Here is a 27,362-nt window from a genome sequence, read left to right as displayed (position 1 = left end):
GGTTTGAGGAATGGAAAGGAGTGTGTCAAACTACAAAAAAAGTGAGCATATGCCAAGTAGAGGTATTAGCATATGTAAAAAAAAGCCCAGAAACAAAGATAATGGAAGTGCCCTGTATTTTTATTTTCCACTGTGTTATCAAGGCAGAGTCTCCCTAAATTTTAGATTATAGAGTATGTATATGTAGGTCTTGGAGCTGTGAGAGCTATAAATTATGTTTGGAGATCCTAGCCCAAACCACGTGCTTTATAGCGTAGAACTTGAGACCCAGAAAAACCAAGAGACTTGCCAGAGGTGACGTGGCTGATCAAAGGCAGAGCGGGGTCTCCCCACTGTCAGTCAGCAGCTCTAACCACACTGACATCCCCAGTGAAATCAGAAGCCTCTTGGTTGTTATCTTTGATACCTCATTTTCTGTCTCTTGTTTGTGAATCCTTAGGAAAGGCTCTGAAGTTTGAAGCTCAGCTCTTGTGAAAACGGGGATGTTATCAGCGTTGATGTAAGCCACAGTTTTGTTTGAGGTGTTCCACTGCATCTTTGATCAGCGCTGTTCACTTTACCACATACTTGCCACTGAAGATAATTTTGAGTGGAGGCTTATATCCGGAGCATCCAGAGAAGTGTTTATAGTTAGCTGAAGATGGTTTTAGTTTCGGATCAAGATAAAAGCTCTTTGGAAGAGTGATGATCTGTTCTACTTTTTTTCTAGTGTGGACAAAAATATGTTATGAAGGAAATAAAATTACAGTGTGAGAGAGGTTTTGAGTCTGAGATTCAGGTCCCCATAGACTTCTAATAAATAAAGGAAAGCTGTGTAGAAACATTTACCCTCATCTTTCAGATGCGCAAGGGGAATAGCAGAGGCATCCATTCTCCCCAAGAGGTTTACATTTTCATGGCTACCAGTTCAGCAGTTGTAGGGCACAGGGATTATGCCGAGTATCTACAATGCAACTGCCGTATTTCTTAGAATATATAGATATATACCAACTCTACTTTCTTAAATTATAAAAGGTTTTAGGGAGATTTTTTTTTTCTTTTCCTTTTATCTGCCCAGGCAGTATGGATTACAGATTTATCTTTAACAAATCCCATGTCATTTTTAAAAAGACGTCAGCTAACAGTTTCAATAGCAAAGATTTCAAAGAAAGTTTAAAAGGATTATTGGTAAAGTAAAATAGTTTGCAAGTGAAAATGTCCATATTTTAAAATTTCATGTTCAGGAATTTTTGTTGTTACTTCTGTCCGTCTTGCTAGAAATAATAATTGGCATGAATTGAACAGCCATCAAAGATTTTGCATTTTATTGCAAATAAAATAATTTTTGAGCAAAATGTCTATATGTTTTATTGTTTGTAGTAGTAAGATACACTGGAACATTGTATTGTTTGTGAATTTATTTCCAGCACAAGAAAATTTAAAACAAAATATCTAGTGCTTAGTAGCTGCATCTGATACAAATCTAAAAACATTTTGCTTTTTTAAAATACATTTTAGAGCTAAGCTAGGGTCCTTTGAACAAACTGATGGAGAATAAAGTATATGCAGAGAATCTTAATGTGAAGGGGAGAATGAATAGTAGCCGCATGGGAGAATTTAGGTCAGTTACACTGCACATGACTCTCTTCTGACTGAAAATAGTTTTCAAGTAGGGAACAATGTACTCAGCTCCTCCCCTACCCCCAGCAGTGTGGCCGGCTTGTCCTGCCCAGGAAATAACTGTTTCCACCGCCCAAAGTACGGAGAACCCATAACTGACTTCCCCAAGATGTACTTTTTATCTCTATTTGTTTCTCTTTCTGAAACCCCAGAGCCACACATTATGTACATTGTAGCCATACTGTACTGCCGATTTCAACACCATCACTATCCTACTTTCATTTTTTTGGAAAAATACATAAGTACTCTATTTCAAAATCTTTACTTTAGAAAGGGAAAGACAGCATCAGTCAGAGGCTTCTGGGCCGTATCTTCCCTGCAGCATCTCTTTTATTACCTTGCCCATCTTCTGCTCTTTTTTGTTTGGTTCTCTTGTTAGTTCCATCCTGTTCTGCTTTCTGTCTTAAGATGGGAAAATACACTACCACGTGTAAAATAGATAGCTAGTGGGAACCTCCTGTATAGCGCAGGGAGCTCCACTCCATGCTCTGTGGTAACCTGGATGGGTGGGATGGGTGTGGGGAGGGAGGCTCAAGAGGGAGGGGATATATGTGTACATAGAACTGATTCACTTCGTTGTACAGCAGAAACTAACACAACATTGTAAAGCAATTATACTCCCATAAAAAAAAATTTTTTTTTAACGGGAATACATCAATAGTAGAGTTGGGCAGAAGTATAAAGGGGAGAGGAAATGGATTTGGGGAGAGGAGTTGTGGGATGTCTTTATGAGTGTGTTTGGTCTTCATTTTTACATGGAAGAGATGAATTTTTAAAAATACGTTTACACATTCTTCAGGCATATAAGCATCTACTCTATTTCCTTGGTGGAGTCCAGCTTTGAAAATACATGTGACTCAGAGAATAGGCTTACCTAGGTTTGGATGAGTAGTAACCTAAAGGCAAGTACAAGCTCCTTTAAAGAGCCCGTGTTTTCATAGCAGATCAAGGCAAAGCGTGTGTCAGTGCCGCCCTGAAGGACAGGTTTCACAGGAGATGGCAGCAGGGGTGGGCCAGTTTTGAACCGAGCTACCAAGATATCAGGGCTCTAGAAAATCTAAACATGTTCTCTATTTTAAAATTGGGCCGAAGATAAATGCCTGAAGGTGATGGATGCCGCGGACAAGCGGGCTTTCTCCAGCAAGTGGTGTCTTGCTGAGGTCTGTATCCTTGACTTTCCTAACTAAGGCAGCATTGTATTTGTGACTTTTGCTGAATCCCCCAGGAGTGCCCCGTGCTGGTCAGTGGCAGGATGTGGCTTCAGCCCCTGGCTGACTCCTTTGTCCTGCGACCGTGCTCTTCCATTGGAAAGCAGTGGGCTGTGAGTATCAGACGATGCTGACGACCAGGGGAGCACAGTGGATCTGCCATTCGGAAGACACGTTCTTCCAGCAGTTTGCTCATTTGAATAAAGGGGTGACAGAGGACATAGAATCTTGTTTTTCTTACAGTTGCTATTCCTGCCTTTTAATGTGACCTTTTATTTCAGAACAAGGGAGTTTGTTGTGGCTTTGAAGATAAGGCTTTCCTGGACTCCTTTCTCCTTTTTCCTTTTTCACTTGTGATGGTATTAAGCTACACAACCCTGCGTATGACCCTTTAAATCTAATTTGAATAAGGAAAGCAATAAGCTTAGAACGAATTTGTTTTGTTCTTTCAAAGAGGGAAGGATCCACGTCCAACTTCTTTTGTATGTATTCCTTATAGCTCCCTCTTCAATAAACATTTCTCAGTGGATACATGTGTGAAAACACACACATGCACACACACACACACACACACATCCACAAACACATATAAGCTAACCAAGAGCTATATTGCAGCCTGTCATTACTGTTTACTAGTACTTTTTCTTCATTTTCCTTGATTTCTCTATTTTTTCTTTTCCGTCGAGAGTCTCCTTATTGTAGCTCTGAAGACTGCCATCTTCTGGCAGTCAAGTGGCCCATGTGTTCACTGCAACTAGAATGTGACCTTCAACCTTCGTTTCCTTCTCTGTTGTAAAGCACAAGTCTGGTGTGTTTTTGTAAAAGCCCCCAAAAGCAGATTTCCGGTGAAAACAAACTTGTTTATTGAGAGGTGTCAAAGTGCGTGGGCAAAAGAGTTTTATTTCCAGAGAATCTGCCAAATATTTTTTGGTAGGAAACGTTCTCTTTGATGAAAAGGGGAAAAAAAAAAAAAGGAGAAAGGAAGGACACAGTGGAATATTTCAGCATCATTGTGTTTTGAAGAACAATAATATCTGAAAGCTATTGCTGAATTGGCCTTGAAAGTAAAAATAATTTAATAACTTTATTTTTCATACTTAATGATCACTCATCTTCAAACTGTCACTGTGTGCTGTTCTGTGGCATTTATTGAAAAAATTCATAAGCATATTTTTTCGAGCAGTTTTAGGATTACATAAAAATTGAGCAGAAAGTACAGAATTCACACTTACCCCATCATCCCTCCTCAGAAACACAGTTTCGGGTGTTATTAACGTTTTCCATTAGTGTAGTACATTTATTACAATTGATGAGCCAATATTGATGCGTTAGTATCAACTAAAGTCCAGAGTATACATTAGAGTTCATTCTTTGCCTTATATGTCCTATGGGTTTTGTCAAATGTATAAAGATATGTGTCTACCATTATAGTATCGTACAGAATAGTTTCAGACAAAGTCCTCTGGGCTCCACAGACACATCTCCCCCTCCATCACCCCAGATCCCAGGCAACCACTGATCTTTTTACTGTCTCCACACTTGTGCCTTTTCCAGAATGTCATATAATTGAAATCATTCCGTATGTAGTCTTTTCAGATGGACTTCTTTAACTTAGTAATAGGCATTTAAGAGAACAGTTCCTCCTTGTCTTTTCATGGCTTGATAACTTGCTGCTTTTTAGTGCTGTGTAGTATTTCATTGTCTGAGTGTACCACAATTTGTTTATCTGTTCACCTTTTGAAGGACATCTTGATTGCTTCCAATTTTTACAGCTTTGAATGAAGCTGCCATAAACATTTGTGTGTGGCTTTTTGTGTGGGCATAAGTTTTCAGTTCCTTTGCGTAATTACCAAGACGTGTGATTGCTGGATCATGTGGTAAGAAGACTCATCCCTCAGGATCCACGGGGGATGGTTTCCGGGATCTTCCCGCATGTACCAAAATCCTAGGATGCCCCAGTTCTTTATATAAAATGATGTAGCATTTGTGTATAACCTACACACGTCCTCCCATATACTCTAAATCATCTCTAGATTACTTCTAAAACCTAATGCAATGTAAATGCTGTGTAAATAGTTGTCTTTGAGCTGCAAATTCAAGTTTTCCTTTTTGAAACTTTCTGGAATTATTTTTTGTAATATTTTTGATCCAAGATAGGTTGAATTCACAGATGCAAAACCCATGGATACAGAAGGCCAATTGTATGTTTATTTCATAAGAAACTGTTAAATTGTCTTCCAGAGTGTCTATGTCATTTTGCATTTCCACCAGCGATGAATGTTTCCCTGGAAGTTCCTTCTTAAATAAGGTGGGAGACTTGTAGCTCTCTCAGTTTTGCTCCCCTGCTGTTACCCAGGAGTCCTTTAATGTGGTAAGGTGGGAGGGAGAGAAGCATCTGTAGTCCTCCGATTAGGTATTAGTGTTTTAGTGAGCCTCTGCCCTTGGGCTGTGACCTTTCCCAGGGCCTCTCTGTTTCCAACACCACCCCTTAGGTGAAACTGAAACTCAGGAGTGGGCTGGAATATTTCCCTTCTTCCAGATCAGTTTTAGCCTTGGTAAAATATTTTGCTTGAGGGCAGGTCTTGTTTAGAAGAACAGGATGCTCTGGGTGTATTTCAGAAAGGCTATATTCTCCCCGCCCCCCCCCCCCCACCCCGGAAGCACCGAGGAATTTTTCTCTGATCTTCTCTGTGAGAACCTAGCAGGGCTCTGGCTGGTGAAGCTCACAGAAGTGCAGGGGCCTCCCTAAGACTGGCACCTCCTGGAGTTTTAAACTCTCGTTAAAACTCAAACTGAGCTTCCAGCAAGCCATCAAGTACAGACAGTTGAGGTTTTCTTCCCGTGGCGCTGGTTCCAGCAGGGTCTCTGCTTCTGCAAACTGTGGTTTTCTGTATCTGCCTATCTGTCTCTCCGGTTTGGGGGACCCAGGTTCGTCCTGGGACTTCAGTTCTGGTGAATCATAGAAGAGTCATTCATCTTCAGTCTTTTCAGCTCTTGTTAGAACAGCGTGGTGACTTCTAAGCTCCTTACATGCCAGACCACAAATGGAAGTCCATTCCATGGTATTGTGATTTTTGTTGAATGAACACTCCTGCTTAAAAGTAATCTGCAAGCACTGTAAAAATTTGTTTTTCAAATGCATGGTATTTCCAATAAAGGGGTTTGTGTCAATATCGTAAGAAGTAATCAAATGATAGTGTCATGACAGTATCATGAGAAGTAACCAAATCACAGTCCATCAGCTCGAAATGTGCTTTATAGCGTTAGCTATATTTAAAGGACGTTTGGGTTAATAAAACTTCAGAAATTAGCACACTGGCTCACCCAGGCTTTGGAATGCAGAAGCCAATAATAATGCTTATAAGGTATACGTATTTATACATTACACAGTATGCATGTGTCTAACTACATTACAGATCTTCCTCGACTCACGATGGGTTACGTCCCGATAAACCCGTCAGAAGCTGAAAATATCCTAAGTTGAAAATGCATTCAATATACCTACCCTACGGAACATCGTACTTCTTAGCTTAGGCTCGCCTACCTTAAACATACTCGAAACACCCACATTAGCCTACAGTTGGGCAAAATCATCTAGTACGAAGACTGTTTTATAATAAAGTATTGAATATCTCATGTAATTGATTGAAAACTACTGAAAGTGAAGAGCAGAGTGGTTTTCTGGGTCCAGGATAGTTGTAAGTATATCCCTTGTTGATTCTCGTGATTGAATAGTTGTAAGTATATCCCTTGTTGATTCTCGTGATCACAGGGCTGACTGGGAGCTTAGGCTGCAGCCCTGCCCTGCATCACAAGAGAGGATCAGACCACATATCTCTAGCCTGAGAAAAGATCAAAATTCCAAATTCGAAGCATAGTTTCTGCTGAATGTGTATCACTTTCACACCACTGTAAAGTCGAAAAATCATTAAGTCGAAACCTATGCAAGTCAGGAACTGTCCATATTTACCTTTATCCCTAATTTTCAATAGAAAGGTAGCTAATCTTACAATTAACTGTCATTTTTCCAAAATTGAAACAACTTTGTAGTCAAGATAGCATGAATTTTGTGCACCCTAATGCGGCAGTGCTCTGGGATTTGTCTTTTGACACCACAGACATTTAGAATTTGAAGGGATCTTTAAAATCACTTAGCGTTTCTCATATTGTACAGATCAAATGTATAAAAGTTACGTTTCTCGTCTAGGATCAAAAAGCTAGGATGTGGAATGACTTATTCTGGACTTGCGGTACGCGGGCCTCTCACTGCTGTGGCCTCTCCCGTTGCAGAGCACAGTCTCCGGACGCGCAGGCTCAGCGGCCATGGCTCACTGGCCCAGCTGCTCCGCGGCATGTGGGATCTTCCCGGACCGGGGCACGAACCCGCGTCCCCTGCATCGGCAGGCGGACTCCCAACCACTGCGCCACCAGGGAAGCCCTATTCTAGACTTCTTAATGGGATTTTTCAGTCTTGGTCCTGAGACAGACTTAGATCACTTTGCTCTTATTTACTTGATTAGGGGACTGGTGGAGTAGAATTTATAGTGTTGACCCTGCAACCCTGAAAGATTTCAAAGCCATATCTGACTCATCGCAGAATGGCTAAATTCTATGCCTAGCATTCGATTCTACTTTTAAAATGTTTAATTTTATTATATTCAAACTATTTGAAAATTTACCCCAAGTTTGGCCAGGTGGTTTAGAAAAGAAAAAAAGAGGTTTAGTTGGAACACATTGGTGCCAACCTGTGTGATCTAATAGGAGCTTATTTAAGAAAATTAACCAGGGTGGTGTTGACTTCCAGAGTAGAGTATTTGGCAATGATTTTGTGGTATTCAGTAGGGATGCCACTTAACCTGTGGGCACCTCAGTTTTCTCCTCTCTAAAATAGGATAATAGTTTCTATCTCATAGTGTTATAATAATTCAACAAATTAAATGTATACATTACTTAGAAGAATGTCTGGCAGTAGTTTCCTAATTAACGTTAGCTATTATAATTAAAGAGAACAGTGAATCAGGCTCTCGGGTTTTGCATTTTTGGTCCTCTTCCATTTAAAACTCTTTCTGAAACCGTCCTGGATGGATGACTGGCCATTTCTGGGTTATCTCTGAAACAGTTCCTTTCATCCACCCATTCTGTGTGGATATCTGTGGGGAGTGGCCGTGAGGCAGAAGTACATCTGAGTTTTGGTCACTGATTCTGTGGTCACGCAGGGCAGCAAAGTCCAGTCTTAAAATGCATTGCACACACCCATGTGTCTGTAGGGACTGAACTACCCCCCAAATCGCCAGTTCTGCTAACATTCTGATGTTCGTCTTTTCTGTTAGCATCTTTTTGCATAACGTTAAGTAAACCAGTGTAATTACAGCAGTCACTGAATTGTATGCATGTGATGTGTGTGTGTGTGTGTGTGTGTGTGTGTGTGTGTGTGTGTGTCGAGGATCAATTCTAGGTGCATGAGAGGTTATGAAATGGCAATCGTGCAAAGGTAATGAGCCATACATCCAATCGTGACGTGTGAGCCTGGCTCTGCTGTGAGCTCTCATCACGTATAGACCGTTACATTATGTATTATGAAGATAGGGACATTGCTGTTTATGAAATGTGAATATAGGGGCCTCCCTGGTGGCGCAGTGGTTGGGAGTCCGCCTGCCGATGCAGGGGACGCGGGTTCGTGCCCCGCGTACCGCAAAAAAAAAAAAAAAAAAAAAAAAAGTGAATATAGAGTTCCCCAGGACTTCCAGTCCCCACCTATCCGGACGTTTTGAAAGCAGTTAATTTTGTTTGTTTTTATGTTTCGTTTTGGCAGAGTGTCTCTGTTTTCTGTCCCTGCTTCTTGAATTGATTCTGTAGAATGATTTGGTGGTTCTGCCAGCCTACACTGCAACTGTCCGGTTCTGCTGACAGTCGATTAAGTGGAAGCCTTTTTTTGAGCTGGAATTCCAAGCAGATGTAGTATGTATTCAGACACCAGTGGCACTCTTCATTCATTTACCTCACGTGCAGCCTTGTGATATTAGGCCTCCATCTGAAGCCAAGAAATCCTGGTCTGTACAAATGACGAGGCAAATGGATCGAAGTTGATTTTCATTCCAAAGTGAAGGCCATGGTGACGGAGCAGTCAGAGGGCCGCCGTGACTCTGGAGGGTGAAACCAGAGAGGGTTCCTTTAGTGGAAACCTGCCTCCTTCTGGGAACCCTAGTGCTCTGGCAAAGCAGACATCGTGCGTCTAGGCAGATAACACCACAGTGCATTTTAAGATACGATCTAGATTCAGGCTTTTAATGGACTGCTGATGTATACTCAGAGTGACCAGGGGCAAAGTTCTCCAGAGATCTCCAGAGATCTGTGGAAACCTGTCTTTCTGGTCAGGACAAAAAGAAAAAGAAAAAAAAACAAAGAAAAAGAAAAAGACAACATCTCTGTTTAGAATACAGTTTCGGCCGGTTTTTTACACTTTGCCCTATCACTTAGCAAATGAATTTGGAAACAGGGTTTGAAAGCTGCTTTATAGTTCTCAATGGCAATGGCTTTGAAAATGCATTTCAAATACAACTGCAGTTCCTACACCCAAAACCCAGTACTACAAAGTAGAATAGTAAACTTGCCTCTGGATAAACAACGGTTTCCTAAACTCTGCGGCACTCGTTTCTTTAAGGGACCATCATTGGAAAAGTACTTTGAAGGTGAATGATGCCATTCAAGTGTTTTGTTTGGCCCAAATAACTTTTTACAGGAAATATAAAAAAAAATACATAGTGATCTAGCATTCAGAGTCAGTAGTGACAGGCCAGGATCACAAGTTACATTGCTGTTCTCATTGCTGTAGGCACAAACAAAAATTAGGCTACGTGTATGTTTCATGTCTTTTGAGCGCAGATCAACACGGGGCAAATATATTGCTTTGGCTTTGCAGAGAATTAACACACAGATGTAACCCACTGCTTGAAATTTTGCAAATCTGGAAAATGTACGTAACACCATGTAACAATCTTGTTTTTGATTTTGTTCTTCTGCATTTTTAATGGGGATGCTGTTTGATGTTGATTTCCATTTTCACGTGGCGTTAGGGAAACGGGCACCCTGACGCACAGAATTTGCTTTGGATTAGTGATAGTTACTGTAAGGGTGAGCGGACGTCCTGTATTTCTGGTGACCCCGAGACTTAACTCCAAAAGGGATTCTGTCCTTTGATTCAAGCTTTCCTCAATGTTTTGTTCAAAATATTTTCCTGCTTCGGACCGTGCAGTAGAAATGCTATAGAGATTTCTCTTCCCCTTGGTGATTTTCATTCTACTTTGTGATGTTCATTACATTTTTTTTTTCATACAGATAATCACAGAATAGACCTGCTCAACAGCTCTCTGCTTTGATCTGGAACTTCGCGCAGCGTTTGCCTCTTAGCTTACTGTCGTCCTAAAGGTCTTTGAACTTCTTCTACATCCCATGCACAACACACATATACACACACATTTTCACAGGATTTTTGAATCCTGCAGAACTCTGCAAAAGATATCTCTGTCTGCCTTGCCTCTTTGTACAACTAGACAGTTCCCGTGGGCCCGCACGTAAGTAGTCAGCCTAAAACTTAACTCTGACCCTCATGCCTGATCCAAAGTGAATGACGGCAGAGTAGCTCTGTCATTACGGTGATCGGCACACATCGGCTTCCCTCGGATCCCTGTCCTAATTTGGTTTGGTCTTCTTGTCCAGCCTTCTCGTTCCTTCTATACCACACAGTTTTCGATTTGTCGTAAAAATTCTTTCATTTGGGGTTTCAGCCAGGCTATGGGTCATTTCTGGTTGGGGAATTAAGGATTTCTCCTGCGCACCTTCAGCATCTTGCAGAATGTCAGGTACATAGGTGTGAAGTCGGGGTTGATCGACGGGTATGTTCAATGAAAATAAAAATAAATGAAGTTCCTTGAGGGCAGGTGCCCTGTCGTGCGTCTTTGATATCTACCTTCCGCTTAGCTTATTGGGAAGCACAGAATTTTTGCTCAGTTTGTGGTGTAAATGGGAGTATGGGGTGGAGAAGAACTAATGGAAACAGACAGAGAGATCAGAGGCTGTAGTGATGGGTAAAGTGCATCTATTCAGTGTATTACATCTTCATTTGTCAGCTTCCTTTCAATCCTGATGGTTCAATTCTGGACATTTCAAAGCTGCGTGCTCTGTAAGAGCTAGTCTTCTCTGCAAGCCTTTCAGGTGGCAAATATGTTTTTTTTCCATTTCCCTTTTCTCCAATGTTTGTATGAACAATTTTGTTAAATATATTTCGATAGGCGTTATTTTAGTCTGGACCATTGAGTCACTTCTGTGTATTTTCTCCACTAAAATATTTTGAGGTAATCCCTGACCATATGCACACTAGCATACATGATTTGTCTTATTCTCATATTTATTTATAATAGAGAATAATAAATACCATCACATTGTTACTTGTACCAAATGGTCCTCATTCCCCCCATCACCTCCTTTTAATATGTATTTTGCTGTCATAAAATGGGATTAAAATTGCATTACATTGCTTAGGAATATAGTATTCAGTTGAAATGAGTACTTAAACATTTAAAAATTAGAGTCAGAGGATGAATGGATCAACTTTCCAGCCAAGCCTCATTCACTGAACACCTCTGTGTGCGGATTAACTGGGGAATAGCTTCCTATCTCACGGAATCTGTGCCTGAGTAATTAAAAAAGTTTTATTTGAATAAGAAATAATTTAGGATCTGACAGTTAAATTATACAGCCTAATTATTTATTTAAAACATTATTTAAAACGTGTTAGTACCTTGCAGAGGTATATAAATTCCTACATGTAAACAAAGAAGTAGAAAGATGAGGTTAAAAAATGGTGAGGGGGAAAGAGGGCAAAGGGAATTTAATTTAGAAAAATGAGGTGAAGCTGGGTGAGATTCTTACACAGAGTATATATATCATTAAATTCTATACATTTGTAACCTATAAATTATGTCTAGTTTTTCTAACATCCGACACGAAAGGGATACAGTTACGTGAACACCATTTTCTGCAGGATAAAAACCAAGCCAGAACACGTGTCTTTCTATATGTAAGGGAGAAATTTGGCCAGTGGGTCCTCAAAGAACAGGAATTTTAAAAATTGGATGCCAGTATCGTCAACAAGATCCTTCTCATATATCTGGTACAGCGTTAGACTTTGTGTGACTCACGTCCACTCCGGCTGATGGCGCTCCCTCCCGTGCAGGTCTGTGGCCCCAGTGGTATGGTGCTAAGTGTTTAACAGCCAGTTCTCTGGTGAGGGTGGGGTAAACCCTTATCTGAAGTGTTTGACCACTTTCACAGTGTATTTCCACAAAGTTCAGTGTCACTGAAGGCGGAGCTGGAGAGACTGCGCACTTGGCCCTCTAGAGGCCGCACCAACGAGCCCCAGTAACCCCCTGGGTGGCATCCTCACAGCTCTCCCGGGATCTTGGCTTTATCCCAGACTGGATAGAGACTTTTAGAAATGGATGGTTTATTCATCACACTGAGGAATCAGGCCCTATCAGTACTTATTTTTTTACTAAACCAATTTTTGTTGTTGTTGTTACTATCAAGTTGCAGTGATTTTGAATTATACTACTTAATAATTACTTACAATGAAATTATTCCTTAATACTGGTTAAGAGCACAGCCAAATGATTTAACAATCGGGTGAACCAGAGGTAGACTGGATGCCCATAAATAAAACTGAGAACCCTGAAAATGACCTCTGCCTGAGAAGATTTTACTTTACCTCTGTACTGGTCAAGATACATGATAACTAACATTATATTTGAGCACTTGTTTTTGGCCAGACACAGTTTTTGTTGCTTTACATATATTAGCTGGTTTTACTACTGTCAAAATCCTGTGAGTTGGGTGCTATTATTATTTTCTCTTTTACCACAAGGTCAGACCTAGTGAGTTGTGCCTTTGGGATCTGATCTCAGGTTGCCTGGTTCCATTAGTCCAGCATATTTGAATTTTTGAAAACATATTCTCTGTTTGCTATTGAATATTTGTTGAATAAAGCAAAGGACACAACGGCATTGAAATAAGCTGTTCTTTAAAATGGGCTTGGAGATGTTTGCTCTCTCCCCTGGGAACCCAGGATTAGGTACGGTGTGTAAGTGTTGGTACAAGTAGAGAGGCAGTCCCTCGAGCTATCTTGAAAAGGTGAGATGTCAAGCGTGGGCTTTGCCTAGTCGTGGATTATCTGTGTGGCAAAAGCCCAGCCACTCTTCTTCCAGACGATGGACGATTTGTCTCTCCTTAGGACGCCGTCTAACAAAAGTTGTGGTTTATCTTGGACTCCTAAAAGACAGAGAGTGTTTTACCTGTTAAAGGTCACTGTCTGACGCTCTTGACTTAAATGGTTATTAGGCTCTCCCAGCCCCCTGCACTGCCTCCTCTGTGCTACCGGTGTTTGGTTTAGTTCCTGATTCTGTCTTTGGTTGTGACTGCGTGCCTTGCTGTTGCTCAGACAGCAGAGGTAACGGGTTACTCTTACCCTGGTTAAGTAAAAAATGCCTAAAGGCTAAACTATGTTTGAGACCCAAAGCAATAGAGAGATATGAGACCCTGTGAGTAATGGGGACAGAAATATAGCTGGGCTATGAAGGCTGAACTACAGCCGTACAACCGTAGACACCTAATAAGCTTACTTTTCAAGCTGTCCTTGCTCTCAGAAAACAGAAATGTATCACCTTCTTTAATGATTGAAGGAAGAATGGAAATGATGACTTCTATCCTTCTGAGATGACAACCTGACTCATCATTTCAGATTCACTAGTCTTTAGCCTCTTGGGTTTTACTTGACTTCTTTAGTGCGAAGATAATAGATATTTCTGGGTATTTACTCGAGGGAAACAAAAACACGAATTTGAGAAGATACATGCACCACCATGTTCATTGTAGTATTATTTACAATAGCCAGATATGGAAGCAACTTAAGTGCCCATCAACAGATGAATGGGGAAAGATTATACATATATATATATGTATGTATGTAGTGGAATGTGTATATATATACACACGCATACATATATACACACATATATATTATATATACACATATATATAGTGGAATATTACTCAGCCATAAAAAATGAAATCTTGCCATTTGTGACAACATGGATGAACCTAGAGAGTATTATTCTAAGTGAAATAAGTCAGACAGACAGGCAAACACTGTATGATTTCACTTACATGTGGAATCTAAAAACACAAAACAAAAGCAGAATCATAGGTACAGAGAACAGACTGATGATTGCCAGAGGAAAGAGGGTGAAGGGTGTAAGAGGTGCAAACTTGTAGTTATAAAATAAATAAGCTACAGGGATGTGATGTACAGCAAAAGGAATGTTGTTAATAATAATCTAATAACTTTATATGAGGACAGGTAGTTACTGGACTTATCATTGTGGTCATTCTGTCATGTATGCAAATATCCAATCACTATGTTGTGCACTGAAACTGACATAATACTGTATGTCAACTATATTCCATTACAGAGTTTAAAGGTAAATAGCTACGTGTGACTGGAGTCTACCTTATTAGTGAAGCTCTAGACCAGGCTACCTCTCTGGGAGGAGCGAGGTACATCCTAGGTTGGCAAGGAGAGCCAAGGAGAGTTAATTGGACACGTTTCTGTTACCCAGCTTTCATCGCTGCCAGTGTTGAGTCCAACTGTGAAAAAAGAGGATTATAAACCAACTGGGTTAACATTACTAACTCCCTTTTAACGGTAACCGTCGTAGCACACACTGTACGTCTGCCATGCGTCCAGCAGGCTTCAAAGTTGTGTGGTGTGTTGTAATCAAGAAGGCGATATTACTGTATTAACTAAGAATAATGGCAATTAAGGGAAGCATCAATTAAATTTCTGCCATGTTTCTGCTTTGCAGGCATTTGGCTGCCCTTGTTGTGGTTAGAAAGTTCTTTCTCCTCCACCCTTTGTACTACGTATCTTAAAGTGGATGTAAATTTAGGTTTCTGAAAATGCTATTTCCTGGGCCATTTTCACATCTAGCGCACAAATTATTATTCTCCTAGAATACTTCTCTGTGGAAAATTGTCATGGTACAGTAGAGGTTCCAACACAGTCTATTTATAGGTTTTTCAGGTACAAAAATGATGGAATTCTGGGAACAGTTTGATGAAGAATAAAATCTCCCTGCCTTTGATATTCTTCTTTATTTGATGGAAATTAGGATTGTAGATACTTAGAATGCATGCCGTCTTCCATGGTCAAAGCAGAACCTTCCCATTATTTAACTGTCATGGTGAGGGGATTTCTGTTCTCTTTGGGCATTGTACTACAGCAGGACTGGACTCATTAGTGGAAGAGACGGGTCACTATCCACATTACTGTATGATTTCATGGGCTCTGGAAAGGCACTCGCGTAAAACTTTTCACAAAAGAGACACTCAGAAACATTTGTGGAATAGGTGAATGAACTAATGCTTTCTAAATATTCCTAGTTTCATGTTGCCTAAATAGAAGAATTTAAATAAGCTGTTTGCAAAACCACCTCCTCAAGCAGTGTACTAAATGTGCAGAATGAGCAGATTCGGGGAAGCCCGCTGGTTTGACTTTATCTTCTAAGTGCGCTTGAAATCAAACGGTGAAGGACTCTGGAAGGATCGGCCAGAGCAGATGCCCGTGTTTCTTTGCCAGTTCCAAGGAATCTCTACTAAGGTCAGCTCTTGATAAGAAGAAACAGGGAGTACTAGGTACGACTCAATCTAATAGCACTTGACTATTTAGCTTCTTAGATTGAACAAAAAAAACCACAACAGCTTAACCTTTTTCTAAAAAAAATTATTTATTTATTTATGGCTGTGTTGGGTCTTCGTTTCTGTGCGAGGGCTTTCTCCAGTTGTGGCGAGCGGGGGCCACTCTTCATCGCGGTGCGCGGGCCTCTCACTATTGCGGCCTCTCTTGTTGTGGAGCACAGGCTCCAGACGCGCAGGCTCAGTAGTTGTGGCTCACGGGCCTAGTTGCTCCGCGGCATGTGGGATCTTCCCAGACCAGGGCTCGAACCTGTGTCCCCTGCATTGGCAGGCAGATTCTCAACCACTGCGCCACCAGGGAAGCCCTTCACCTTTTTTTTTTTTAACACAAAATATGTGCCAAACAGAGATAATTTTAAGATCAGATATGAAATTTATACTACTGGAATTAAAAAAATCTCCCCCTGGTTCAAAAAGTAATTCATTTTTCATTGTGAGCAAATTGAAATGATAGGAAAGCACTAAAAAAACATCAGTATCACTTGTAATAACATCACTCATTGATAAGGACTTTTAAATTTCTGGGTATTTCTTTTGAAAATATTTTATGATATCTGGGAATATATGAAACTTTGGGTTAGCTGTTCATTTTAGGAGCTGTTTCTTGATTCCTTAGTTGCATGGAAGAAGTTTAACTGAGGGAGAAAACGTAGCTGGTTTCCTCTCCCCACCCTGATCCCCACATATATACATACCACCAAGTGCAGCCTTCTTGCTAGAATAGGAAAAGTATCTGCTCTTTCTCAGGAAATTATCACTTGTTTTCAAGGATCTTTAGTTAATTTCAGTTATTGCCCTTTACTTACTTTAATAGCAATTAATTGGTGGTAATTATTATTATAGTATCAATATTTTTATTTCACTTGATGGGGCATAGGCCCATAATATAACTTTGTGGCAAATGTTCCAAGATTCCAGCAAAAGGAAGGGGTAGCGTCACGATTATAATTCTCCTTTCTTCTATTTAATTGTATCTGCTTTCCTCTGAGGTTAACCCATGTGATTTAGTTCTATATTTGTTATAATAATGCTTTATATAAGATTTAGTGGAATAATCAGAATTTCCTAGTTTAATTTTCTAAAGTCAAACAGTATAGAGAAGGTGGAACAAGATGAAGTGTATTAGTCAGTTTGAGCTGCCATAACAAAATACCATAAACTGGGTGGCGTAAATAACAGGTATTTATTTCTTGCAGTTCTGCAGATTGGAGGTCCAAGGTCAGGGTGCCAACGGATGGCCATCTTCTTCTATTCTCACATGGCAAGGAGAAACAAACCTTCACTCTTCTTTTAAGGGCACTAATCCACTCATGAGGGCTCCACCCTCAGGACCTAATCTCCTTCCACGGGCCCTACCTTCTAACATCATCACATTGGGGCTTAGGATTTCAACACAGGAATTTTGGGGGGACACACAAACGTTCAGTCCATGACATAAGGATTCCATGATATTGGAGAAAGGATTACAAAGTTCTGTTCTTCATAGGGCTTATTAAGCTGCAGGTAATATCCTTAGGCATCCTTGCAATTACTAACTTGGAAATGAGATGTGGTTGGAAAAAAACCAGGTATCCTTTTGCTAGGTGCTGTGGTAGCACACACCGCTGCAGAGAAACAAGAGGGGAACTTCATTCATTCACTCATTTTATTCATATGTTAATTAATCCATACATTCAGTGATTATTCAAGTGTCTACTGTGTTTCCAGATATCTTGCTAAAAATCTAGAATATGATGAGAAAACTGAGACTATAAACTTTCTATTTTCCTAAAAAACCTGGTGGGGAGACCATATAACATACTTGAAAAAAGTACTCAGACCTTCGTTCTGCTATTGATTGTGCAATTAAAATCTTGGCTGTCTGGTTAAATCAACATTTTAAAATTTCACCTGAGTGGTCATCATACCTGCTCTCTTAGCCGTTCATTTGGAGAAGCAAATGAGGTAATGAATGTACAAGCCTTTGCAGAATATGTATTATAGCACAAATGCTAATTATTATTGGGACTCATTTGAAAATACCTATGAGATTTGCGAGATGCTTGTATATATAATCTTTCATCTTGGAGACATCATTATTTTTGAGTTCTTCAGGTTTAGGAAACATATGAAGATAATACTGAATATTTTTAAATGATTTTCTTCAGTAGAAGTTTTCCCTCTAGTGGTTGCTGTGGAAATCACATGAGGAGTTTCTGTTGGTACACATCAAAATGGAAAAGAAAACAATCAAACTAAAGAGAACTGAAAAGAAAAGAAAACGAAACAAAAAAACATACTCTGAATTATTGAGAAGATGTTAACTGTTTTTTAAAGGCTCTCCACTTGGACTTTTAAAGTTACATGACATTCAGTTTTCGAAAATGAGGAAGAACAATCTTTGCTCCTTTCCTGGTGCCTGGTTGATTTGAATGGAGATGGTGGTTAAGTCATCTTTGGTTTGGAAGAAGCAATAAAGAAGGCTGCCCTCTCCACCTTGTAATGTGCATGAAGACTTGGGACTACAGGTTCTGATCTGCTTCCAGTACAGCAGTGATCTCCAATCTTGGCTTCCTCGCAGGAAGCTGAACAGAAGTTCTGGGTGAGTAAGCATATTTGGTCTTTCTAACAGGTACTTTTAAAGAAATGATTCCAAAAGGTAAAAAAAAAAAATTTCATTTGTTGGGAAGATTGATACATTAAAAAAAATCCAACCTCTAACATGGCCTACCAGGTCACCCGTTATCTCTCCCTTGCCAGCCTCTGCAGCTGTGCACCGTCCTGTTCTCCTCTTCGCCCCCTGTCCCCGTTTTCTGACTATGCAGTCATCTAATAATTAATTAATTTATGGCTGCGTTGGGTCTCCATTGCTGCACGCAGGCTTTCTCTAGTTGCAGCGAGCAAGGGCTACTCTTCGTTGCGGTGCGCGGGCTTCTCATTGCGGTGGCTTCTCTTGTTGCAGAGCACGGGCTCTAGGTGCACAGGCTTCAGTAGTTGTGGCTCACAGGCTCTAGAGCACAGGCTCAGTGGTTGTGGCACATGGCCTTAGTTGCTCCGTGACATAAGGGATCTTCCCAGACCAGGGATTGAACCCGTGTCCCCTGCACTGGCAGGTGGATTCTTAACCACTGCGCCACCAGGGAAATCCCTGTGCTGTCATCTTATGTCCCTCAGACACTGCACGTTTGGACGTGCCATTCCCTATTCTTGGGATGCTCGTTATCACATCACTGGCTCCTATAGACTGAAACCTCACCTACCTCAAAAAGGTTTTCCCTGACCCACCTAACAAAGTAGGCTTTTGACAATTAATCTTTGTCACCCCCCCCCCCATTTATTCACCCAGAGCTCTTACCACAATCTGTTTACTTACTAATTTCCTGTCTACATCCCTGCCCAGAATGGAAGCTATGTGAGGCCGGAGATTTGTCTCTCTTATTCACAATTGTATCCCAGAACCGAGAGCAGATGCCTGTTATGGGTTGACACAATGCATAAATGAATGGGAAATGATATTAACGTTAACTCATTGGAGTCAATTGCATAAAGCTTTTTCTGAAACATTAGTCTTTGGTGCCCTGTCTTAGTTGAGACTAATTTTTCTGCCTTTGAAACCATTTAACTTCCTAACTTACTTCACATTGAAATAAGGGTTGTAAAAGGTTTGCAATTCTTTACTCAGAAGCTCTATTCCAGAATTACAAAATTGAAACATGGGGGGAGAAATGTTTAGTGAGCTCTGTTTGTGCTGAATAAGAACATGATGCTTTTATTTCTGTCTGTTATTAAATTCAGCTTGATTCTGACAGCTTGTTTAGTGATATGTTGTTTCTTATATCTGTACAATAAGAAGTCATTTCATAAATTGAAGTTGTTTTTCTGAAACTCACGTTATTCCGTCTTGCTCCGTCTTCCGTAAAGAGATAATTGCTGTTCACGCTCACATGGTTGGCTTCCTCAGAATCTTTTCCAGCCTCAATAAATGATAAAAAAACAAATCAAAACAAAACCTCTTCAAAAATGGCTTGTTTTTTATACCCGTCATCAGTTTTGATTGATGTTCTCTTCTGAAAGTGCTTTAAATATTCCTCCTATTCCTGCATGGTTTTGAGGCTAAAAATGTACACTGAAGGCCAAGGATTCCAGGTCTGGGAGACTGGGGTGTCCGTACTGCTGTCTCTCAGTGGACTGCCCTGGGAGAGCCTCTGAGACCCGGCACTAGACATGGATCTGGTGGTTGCCTTCTATTCATGTTTGTGTCCTGCTCACGTGAGCCTGTTGCCACATGCAACTAAGCAACAGGTGGTTTTGCTATAAATTAGTAGCAAAAAGGCTAAGACACCAGAAACTGTGAATTTCTTACTTAAATTTTCTGCTCTGCCACTGTCTCCATGCAGCCCCGTGAACACAAGGGCGATGTGCACGAGGTTGTATTAGTGCTTGCCTGGTAGCGTGTGTGTGTATGTTTAAGGTGATATGTTTTAATCTATTGGCCATGAATGATAGGAAGTAGAATAAAGTTAATATGCATTTTATAGAGAGCTCTGCTTATTACAAAGGCTCTAAAAATAAACAGATGAAGTGCAACTTGTCATTGGCTTATTCAGCCTCTCTCTCTTTGCACTTATGCTTTCCTGCTTTCGTTACCATAGTTACTGGCTTAATCATGATGCACAGACCCATTTCTAATTACAGTAGATGCCAGCACAAAAATTAATTCTTTGCATGTCTTAGGCCACAAACAGCTTGTGTGTAGCTCGCTTTTTGGCACTTTATTACCATATATTCTGAAACAGACATTTGTACATCATTTTAAAACTGTTCTTTTCTGCTATTTGTTATTAAGATGAAAATAAGTCTCTCAAGTGGATTGATGTTAGAACAAGTGACGCAGAAGGTTTGGAAGAGAGGACGGTTTATTACAAGTGAGACATCATCAATATTATCCCTAAAATATTAGTAGCAATTAATACATATTTAACATTCTTTTCCCATCAGAAAATAGTACTAAAAGGATGTTCATCATTTAGAAACTAAAATTATTAGATTGTGTGACTAAGCAGTTGAGGCAGATACCACTATTTGAGCATTCATATTTTCTAAAAAGTGGGCGATTTACCTCAAAATTCCCTCCTAGCTCCTCTTGCAGTTATCCTAATTATATCAATCTAGTTGGAGCAGATACCACAAAAATTTTATAGGCATTTCTATTCACTTTCATTATTATTTTGCAGCTGAGTAGCAGTTTTAAAATATCAATAAATTATTATCAACAGTAGAGATTTTAGAATATAATTACTTTTATGGACATTTTTCTTGTTAATGTGAAAATGCTGTTATTCTTAACTCAAATGTATTACCCATCTTTTCTGCCTTAGTAAAATGTTTGATAAACCAAAAGGGCATTATTTTCTCTCACAAAGTTACAATATATCTTTTCCCCAAACTTACAGGTAAATGTTTTCTGTTCAATTTTTGCTCAAAGTAATTTTTTAAACAGGTTGTTATTATGCTCCCAAATGTATTTGAATCATATTTACATTGGTTGATACATACATTTTCTAAAGCAATCAACATATGGTGCTTTCGTGACTGCTCTGGTTCTAAAACCTCTTCTGTATTTCATAAATGGTAGTCCACCAGGCATGTTCAGTTTCACAGATAAAACCGTTCACAGTCACACAAACAACATTTCTATCATAAAATAATGAAGGGACTAGTGCGCCATCATTGATCTAACCTTGTTTGGCGATCTTTTGCTGCTGTGTTCCTACCTTGACTAGCGTGGGATCTTTAAAGCATGCGTGCATCTTCCCAGAAATAGCATATATAGCCTGGAACCAGGCCCTAGGGTTCCATTTGTGCTTACAGGAAAACCTCTGACTGCCAAACTATAAATGTTTTTCTGCCGGTTAAGACTGAAGCAGATAAATGTAAAATAAAAACAGGAAAGCTTTTCTGCTACAAAGACTAGATTCTTTTTCTTGCTGCTTCTGTTTAAATTCATCATACTCTAGTTCTACGTCAAGATATGTATCCACTCGTAGTTTATTACAAAATAAATTTTAATTTCCGATTGAATTTTTTCTGACTTTTTCCATCTGGTGGACTTATATTACTGTTAATGGACACATAATGCATATATTATGTTATTAACTGAAATAGCTTTAAAATTAGTGCACTATTTAATTTGCCAGTTAAACTGGTAGAGTGGCCTCTCTTTAATTGGGGAAGACATATTTATTGGCTTTTTAATTTGGTATTTTTAACTTGTCTGGCAGCAAATGTAAATCAGTTGGGAAAGCATAAGTCTATTAATTAGCTGAACTGATTTAGGAGAGACAAAAGTCTCTTAATTTGGATAACAGGTTTTCCATCAGGAAGAATACAGATTATTAAGTTATTCACAATTCTGAATACTCGGAAATGAAATTGTAGACATGAAGATTACTACACGAGCTTGTCTGTTTTTTTTTAAAGGATTATTTGATATTCCTTTGGACTACAGCAGTTGAGTGCCATTAGCTGTATTTGCTAGAGCCATGTTGGGTCTTCTCAGAATGTATTCTGAATTCAAACCGTAATCCATATGTGACAGACATAATTTAGACTTCTATGCAGTGTACTGTCAATTTGCAATCATAATAAACAGGGTTGACCTTTTTGGGTACAAGCATTTTCAAAACAATTTTAATGAACAAATTTAGAAATTTTGCATATTAAATCACTTAATCTTTTAATATAAAATGATTTGAGAGTAAACCTGAGGTATAGTAAGATGAAACCCAGACTCTTTGTTATCCATTCATTCACTTGAGGTCACTCACATCTATATAAATAATTGGTTAACAATTTTTAAATTAAATTGGTTGATTGAGAGTCACCTTATTGATCAAACCAGTTACATTATTTGATTTCAGCTTGTGAGCTCAGTGGCACTTGTCAATTTAAATGCTGTTTTTCATTGTGAAAATTGGCCCATTCGTTTAGCCTTTGGCTTTGTTCTGAACTTAATGCTTTTATGTGAACAGTTTTCTGATAGGTTACTTTCTTTAGATTTTCACTGAAATTAAATTCAACTCTTCAAAAATAACTTGTTTAAAAAATTCAAGTAAATATGTAATATAAAATGTGACAGTCCCCTTCATAGCCCCACAGTGTTTTCCTCCCCCATTTTGCTCTCCGGTCCATAGGTAATCACTGTTATCAACATGCTTTCAGATTTCTTTCTAAGTATTTATTCAGTGACTTGTTCATTCAATAAGCCAACATTTTAAGTACTGTCATGCAGAGTGTCATATCCATTTGTATGTGTTGGGCACATTCGTATTTTTTATAACATGAATTTGGTCACACTCTACAAGCTGTCCTATAACTTGTTTTTTTACTTTTTATTTTCAGTAACTTTTTCCATAGAGGTACATATAGACACAACTCATTTTCTTTAAAGGCTACATAGACCCATACTAGGTGTGCAAAGTAATGTACTTAATGGACGGGCATATGAATTCATTCCTTTTTGTTTGTTATTTCCCCAAAATGCTGAAATGAAAAGTTTGTCCTTGCGTGCAAGTCAGGATTTCTGTAGATTATCCTTCTAAGAGTAGAATTGCTAAGTCAAAGAAGATGCACATTTATAACTTTGATATTTTGGTAAGTTGCCTCCTGCCACATTTATTTCCATTTTAAATTCCTCTAAAAGCAGATGATGGTTTTGTTGTCCTGTACTCTTGGTGGAGCTGGAAGTCATCAAATCTTAATGATAGGTATATAGTAAAAGATGTCTTTTAATTGAAATTTCTTTGATTTTGAGTCTTTGAATTCAGGGAATATGAATTTATTCAAGTCATGTTTTATTCCTTGTATTTAATATATTTAATGTTTTGTATTTTTCTTCATAAGTAATACATATATATGTATATAGTTCTACTTTGTTGGTATTCAAATGGGAATTTAGAAAATTCTTTATTTCTCTCAGTGAGTATTTCTTTTCTTCTGGCAGTGGTTTTAGAAATCCGAGTCTTCCAATGGCTTTGGGGTGGCTGCAGGGAATACAGAAGATGTACGCCTGGGCAGGCTTTCTTTAATATTGGAGGGAAACTTCCTTTCTGTGCAGTGACGGGTTATACCTTTGAATGAGTAATTCCTGAGAGTTGTGATAAACAACCGTGGTTGGAAGGGATCTGCCACCTAAGAGGCCAGCGGTGTCGGGGAGGTGAACTGCAGGCTCTTATGTAGCGGTACAGACAGTGGATTCATGCCCCATTGCTGTTGGGCCTCACGGTAAAGGCACATTATTCCCTCTGCGGTGTCAGTGCTCAGCGCAGAGCCCCACACAGCGGGTAGGTTAGCAGTCATAGCATCAGTGTTAAACTAATCACGAAATCCACGTGGAATTAAATGGGACTGAGAGATTATCATTCCTTTTTAAAATAAACGGGTCTTAATATCCGCTTTGGAAATTTGTGCCTGGTTGTGACCCCTGAGCATGAGATGGGGATTTGAACAATAATTGAACTTTATCATTATTGTTTTTAAAAATATACACAGAGGGTTAGCTAGCTTAGGTGACAGTCTAAAAACAGGGACTATGCTTTATGGCTAACAGGCATTATGAAGAAGTTTGTTATACAATTTGTAAATATTCCTGGAGGCATAAATGATAGCTTCAGAGTTATCAACAGAAAGAAAATAAATGTGAGGGTTTTACTGCCCTGCTGTTATGGGAAGGAGTATCTGAAAGCATTTATGCAAAGGTAATTTCCTTTTTTTGTATTTACTTTTATTGAGCTAGTTCATTTCAAGCAAACCCCCATACATTTTGGAACCAAATGTATATGCCCTCGAACAATATACATTTTGGTGTTCAAGCAGTATCTTCTGAAAATTCTGGTGCCAACATTTATTGAGAGGAATACAGTCTATGTAATTTCTCCTGTATCTTCAGATTTGGGTGATATTTTAGAGCAGTCCAGTCACTACAACTTCAAGTTAACAGCTTAAGTAAACAATTTAGTTTTTACTGTCATAAATTAGTTATTTGATCTATAGCCAAAATTTGGCATATCTGTGGTTCCCTAGATTCATGGGTATGACGCTTTTCCTCCTAGGTGTTAATTGATGAGAGTTTGGGAATCACTGGCTTACAAAAGAGAATAAATGCTGTAAAATTAACATTTAAAATAACTTCACGGAGGAAAAATTTACCTGTTAAAATGCACCCATTTCAAGTGTAGCATGACTTCTGGCAAATGTCAGCTGTGTCACCCCTACCAGTCCTCAGAAAGATCACTTGTGTCCTCTGCTGGTTATCGCCTGCTCCCTTGTCCCCGGGCAATCGCTGATCTGCTTTTGCCACTGTCGATTAGTTTTGCCTGCTGTAGAATTTACTGTAAATGAACGTAGCTTTTTGTGTCTGGCTGCTTTCACTCAGCGTAAAGGTTTTGAGATCTGTACATGTCGTTGTAGATATTAAAAGTCCATTTCTTTTATATGCTGACTAGGAACCCATTGCGTGGAATTATAGTTTTCCCACTCACCCATTGATAGACATTTGCGTTATTTCCAGTAGGGGTGTATTAAAAAAAAAAAAAAAAACTTTTAAGAACACTATGTGCGAGTCTTGGTGTGGACATACGTATTCATTTTCCTTCATTAACTACCTAGCAGCAGGATTGCTGGGTCGTATGGCAAGTATACGTTAGCTTTGTAAGAAACGGTGAAACTGTTTTCCAGGGCTCTGCCATTTCACATTCCCACCAGCTGTGCAGGAGACAGTGTGACTCCACATCATCGCTGATACCAGACATTGTCAACCTTTCGTTTTCAGTCGTTCAGAACGTGTGCACTGGTACCTCATTATAGTTTTAATTGGAATTTCTCTGAAAACAGATTCTGAGAATCTTCATGAGCTTATTGATCATTTGTTTATTATTATTATAGCTTATTATTAGCTTATTATTATTAGCTTATTATTAGCTTATTAGCTTATTATTATTTTTTGAAGTATCCTATCCTTTGCCCATTTTTCATGGATTTGGTGGTTTGCTGGTAATTGGGATTTGCATGGAATAGCTTTTCTAATCCTTTACTTTTAACCCTATTTCTTCCTTTATATTTAAAGTGTATGTCTTACAGAGAGCATATAGTTGAGCATCGCTTTTTTTTAACAGTCTGACATTCCACATTTTATTTGCAGTATTTAGAGCTTGACTATTATTGTAATTGATAGTATAAGTGGGTTGAAGTCCTCCTTGTTATTTATTTTCTATAAGTTTCATCTATTGTTTGTTCATTATTTAATTTTTCCTGACTTCTTTTGGGTTGAGTATTTTTCCTATTCTTCTATTTTGTTTATCAACTATATCATATTTTTAATTTTTAGTAGTTGCTCTGTGGTTCACAATTTGCTCTTTAACTTCTTATGGTATAGCTTGATATAATATATATCTTCATGTATAATGTAATAATCTTAAAACAGTGTACCATTTCTACCTTCCTTTCTTTGTCTTATTGTTGTCATACATTTTACTTTTGTATGTATTATAAATCCAGAATACTTCGCTATTATTTTTGTTTTAAACAATTATCTAATCAAGAAATGTTTTAAAGAGGAGAAAGTGCCTTTAAGGTATACTTACCTGTTTATCATTTCTGGTGGTCTTCAGTCCTTTATGTAGACCTGGGTTCTATCTAGTATCATTTTCTTTTTGCTGAAGGGTTTCCTTTACTGTTTTATTGTAGTGCCCCTACTAGAAGTAAATTCTCTAAGATTTTGTTTGTTTGAAAAGGTCCTTATTTCACCTTTATTCTTAAAGTATATGTTTCCCTGAACGTAGAGTTTGAGGTTGACGGTTTTTTTTCTCAGCACTTTAAAAATGATGTTCTGTTGTCTTTTGGATTGCATAGTGTCTGATGAGAAGTCTGAGATCACATCTTTGTTCCTTTACATGAAATATGTCTTTTGTCTCTGGTTGTTTTTAAGATTTTCTTTTTATCATCTGTTTTCAAAATTTGATTATATGCCTTGGTATGATTTTCTTTGGGTTTATACATCTTGAGACTTGTTAAATTTATTGGATGTGAGGATTTAGAATTCTATTAAATTTGGAGAAATTTTAGCCATTATTTGTTCAAAATGTTTTACTGTCTTACACTCTCTTTTTTCTTTCTTAGACTCCAATTACATGTATATTAAACTGTCCCAGAAGTCACTGAGATTCGGATCTTTTTTTTTTTTTTTTTTTTTTTTGCGGTACGCGGGCCTCTCACTGTTGTGGCCTCTCCCGTTGCGGAGCACGGGCTCCGGACGCGCAGGCTCAGCGGCCGTGGCTCACGGGCCCAGCTGCTCCGCGGCATGTGGGATCTTCCCAGACCGGGGCACGAACCCACGTCCCCTGCATCGGCAGGCGGACTCTCAACCACTGCGCCACCAGGGAAGCCCCGGATCTTTTTTTAAGTATCTCTGTAGTTTAGTTTTCATGTTTTCAGCTCTTCTTTTCTTCCTAAAAGATTGGGCTATTAGGTCCATCCAAGGCTCATTTTTAAAAATATTATGTTCTTTATTTCTAAAAGTTGCATTTGTCCCTTTTACATCTTTGTGCATTTTAATAATAGCTGATGTAAATTTTTGTTTGCTAATTCCATTGTCTCTGGCACTTATGACTTAAGGGTCTGCTGTGTTGAATGATTTTCCTTCTGGTTTTCATTTTT

At 39.0% G+C, this 27,362-nt stretch overlaps 1 protein-coding gene across 4 annotated transcripts in view; it reads left to right on the top strand.

Moving 5' to 3' along the window:
• GPM6A (glycoprotein M6A) overlaps positions 1 to 27,362 on the top strand; it is a 287,922-nt gene that overhangs the window by 61,611 nt on the left and 198,949 nt on the right. The window contains exon 1 of one of the 4 annotated variants that reach the window (XM_049704158.1): positions 18,234 to 18,252. The exons of the other annotated variants lie outside the window; for them this stretch is intronic. The gene's annotated coding sequence lies outside the window, so the exon portion shown is untranslated. Of the gene's footprint in view, positions 1 to 18,233; positions 18,253 to 27,362 lie in introns of those variants that run through there. 4 annotated transcript variants of the gene reach the window in all.

The sequence above is a fragment of the Orcinus orca genome, chromosome 21, assembly GCF_937001465.1.
Source record: "Orcinus orca chromosome 21, mOrcOrc1.1, whole genome shotgun sequence".
Lineage (NCBI taxonomy): Eukaryota > Metazoa > Chordata > Mammalia > Artiodactyla > Delphinidae > Orcinus > Orcinus orca.
The sequence above is the reverse complement of the archived record's forward strand: the minus strand, read 5'-3'. Positions and strand labels throughout refer to the sequence as shown.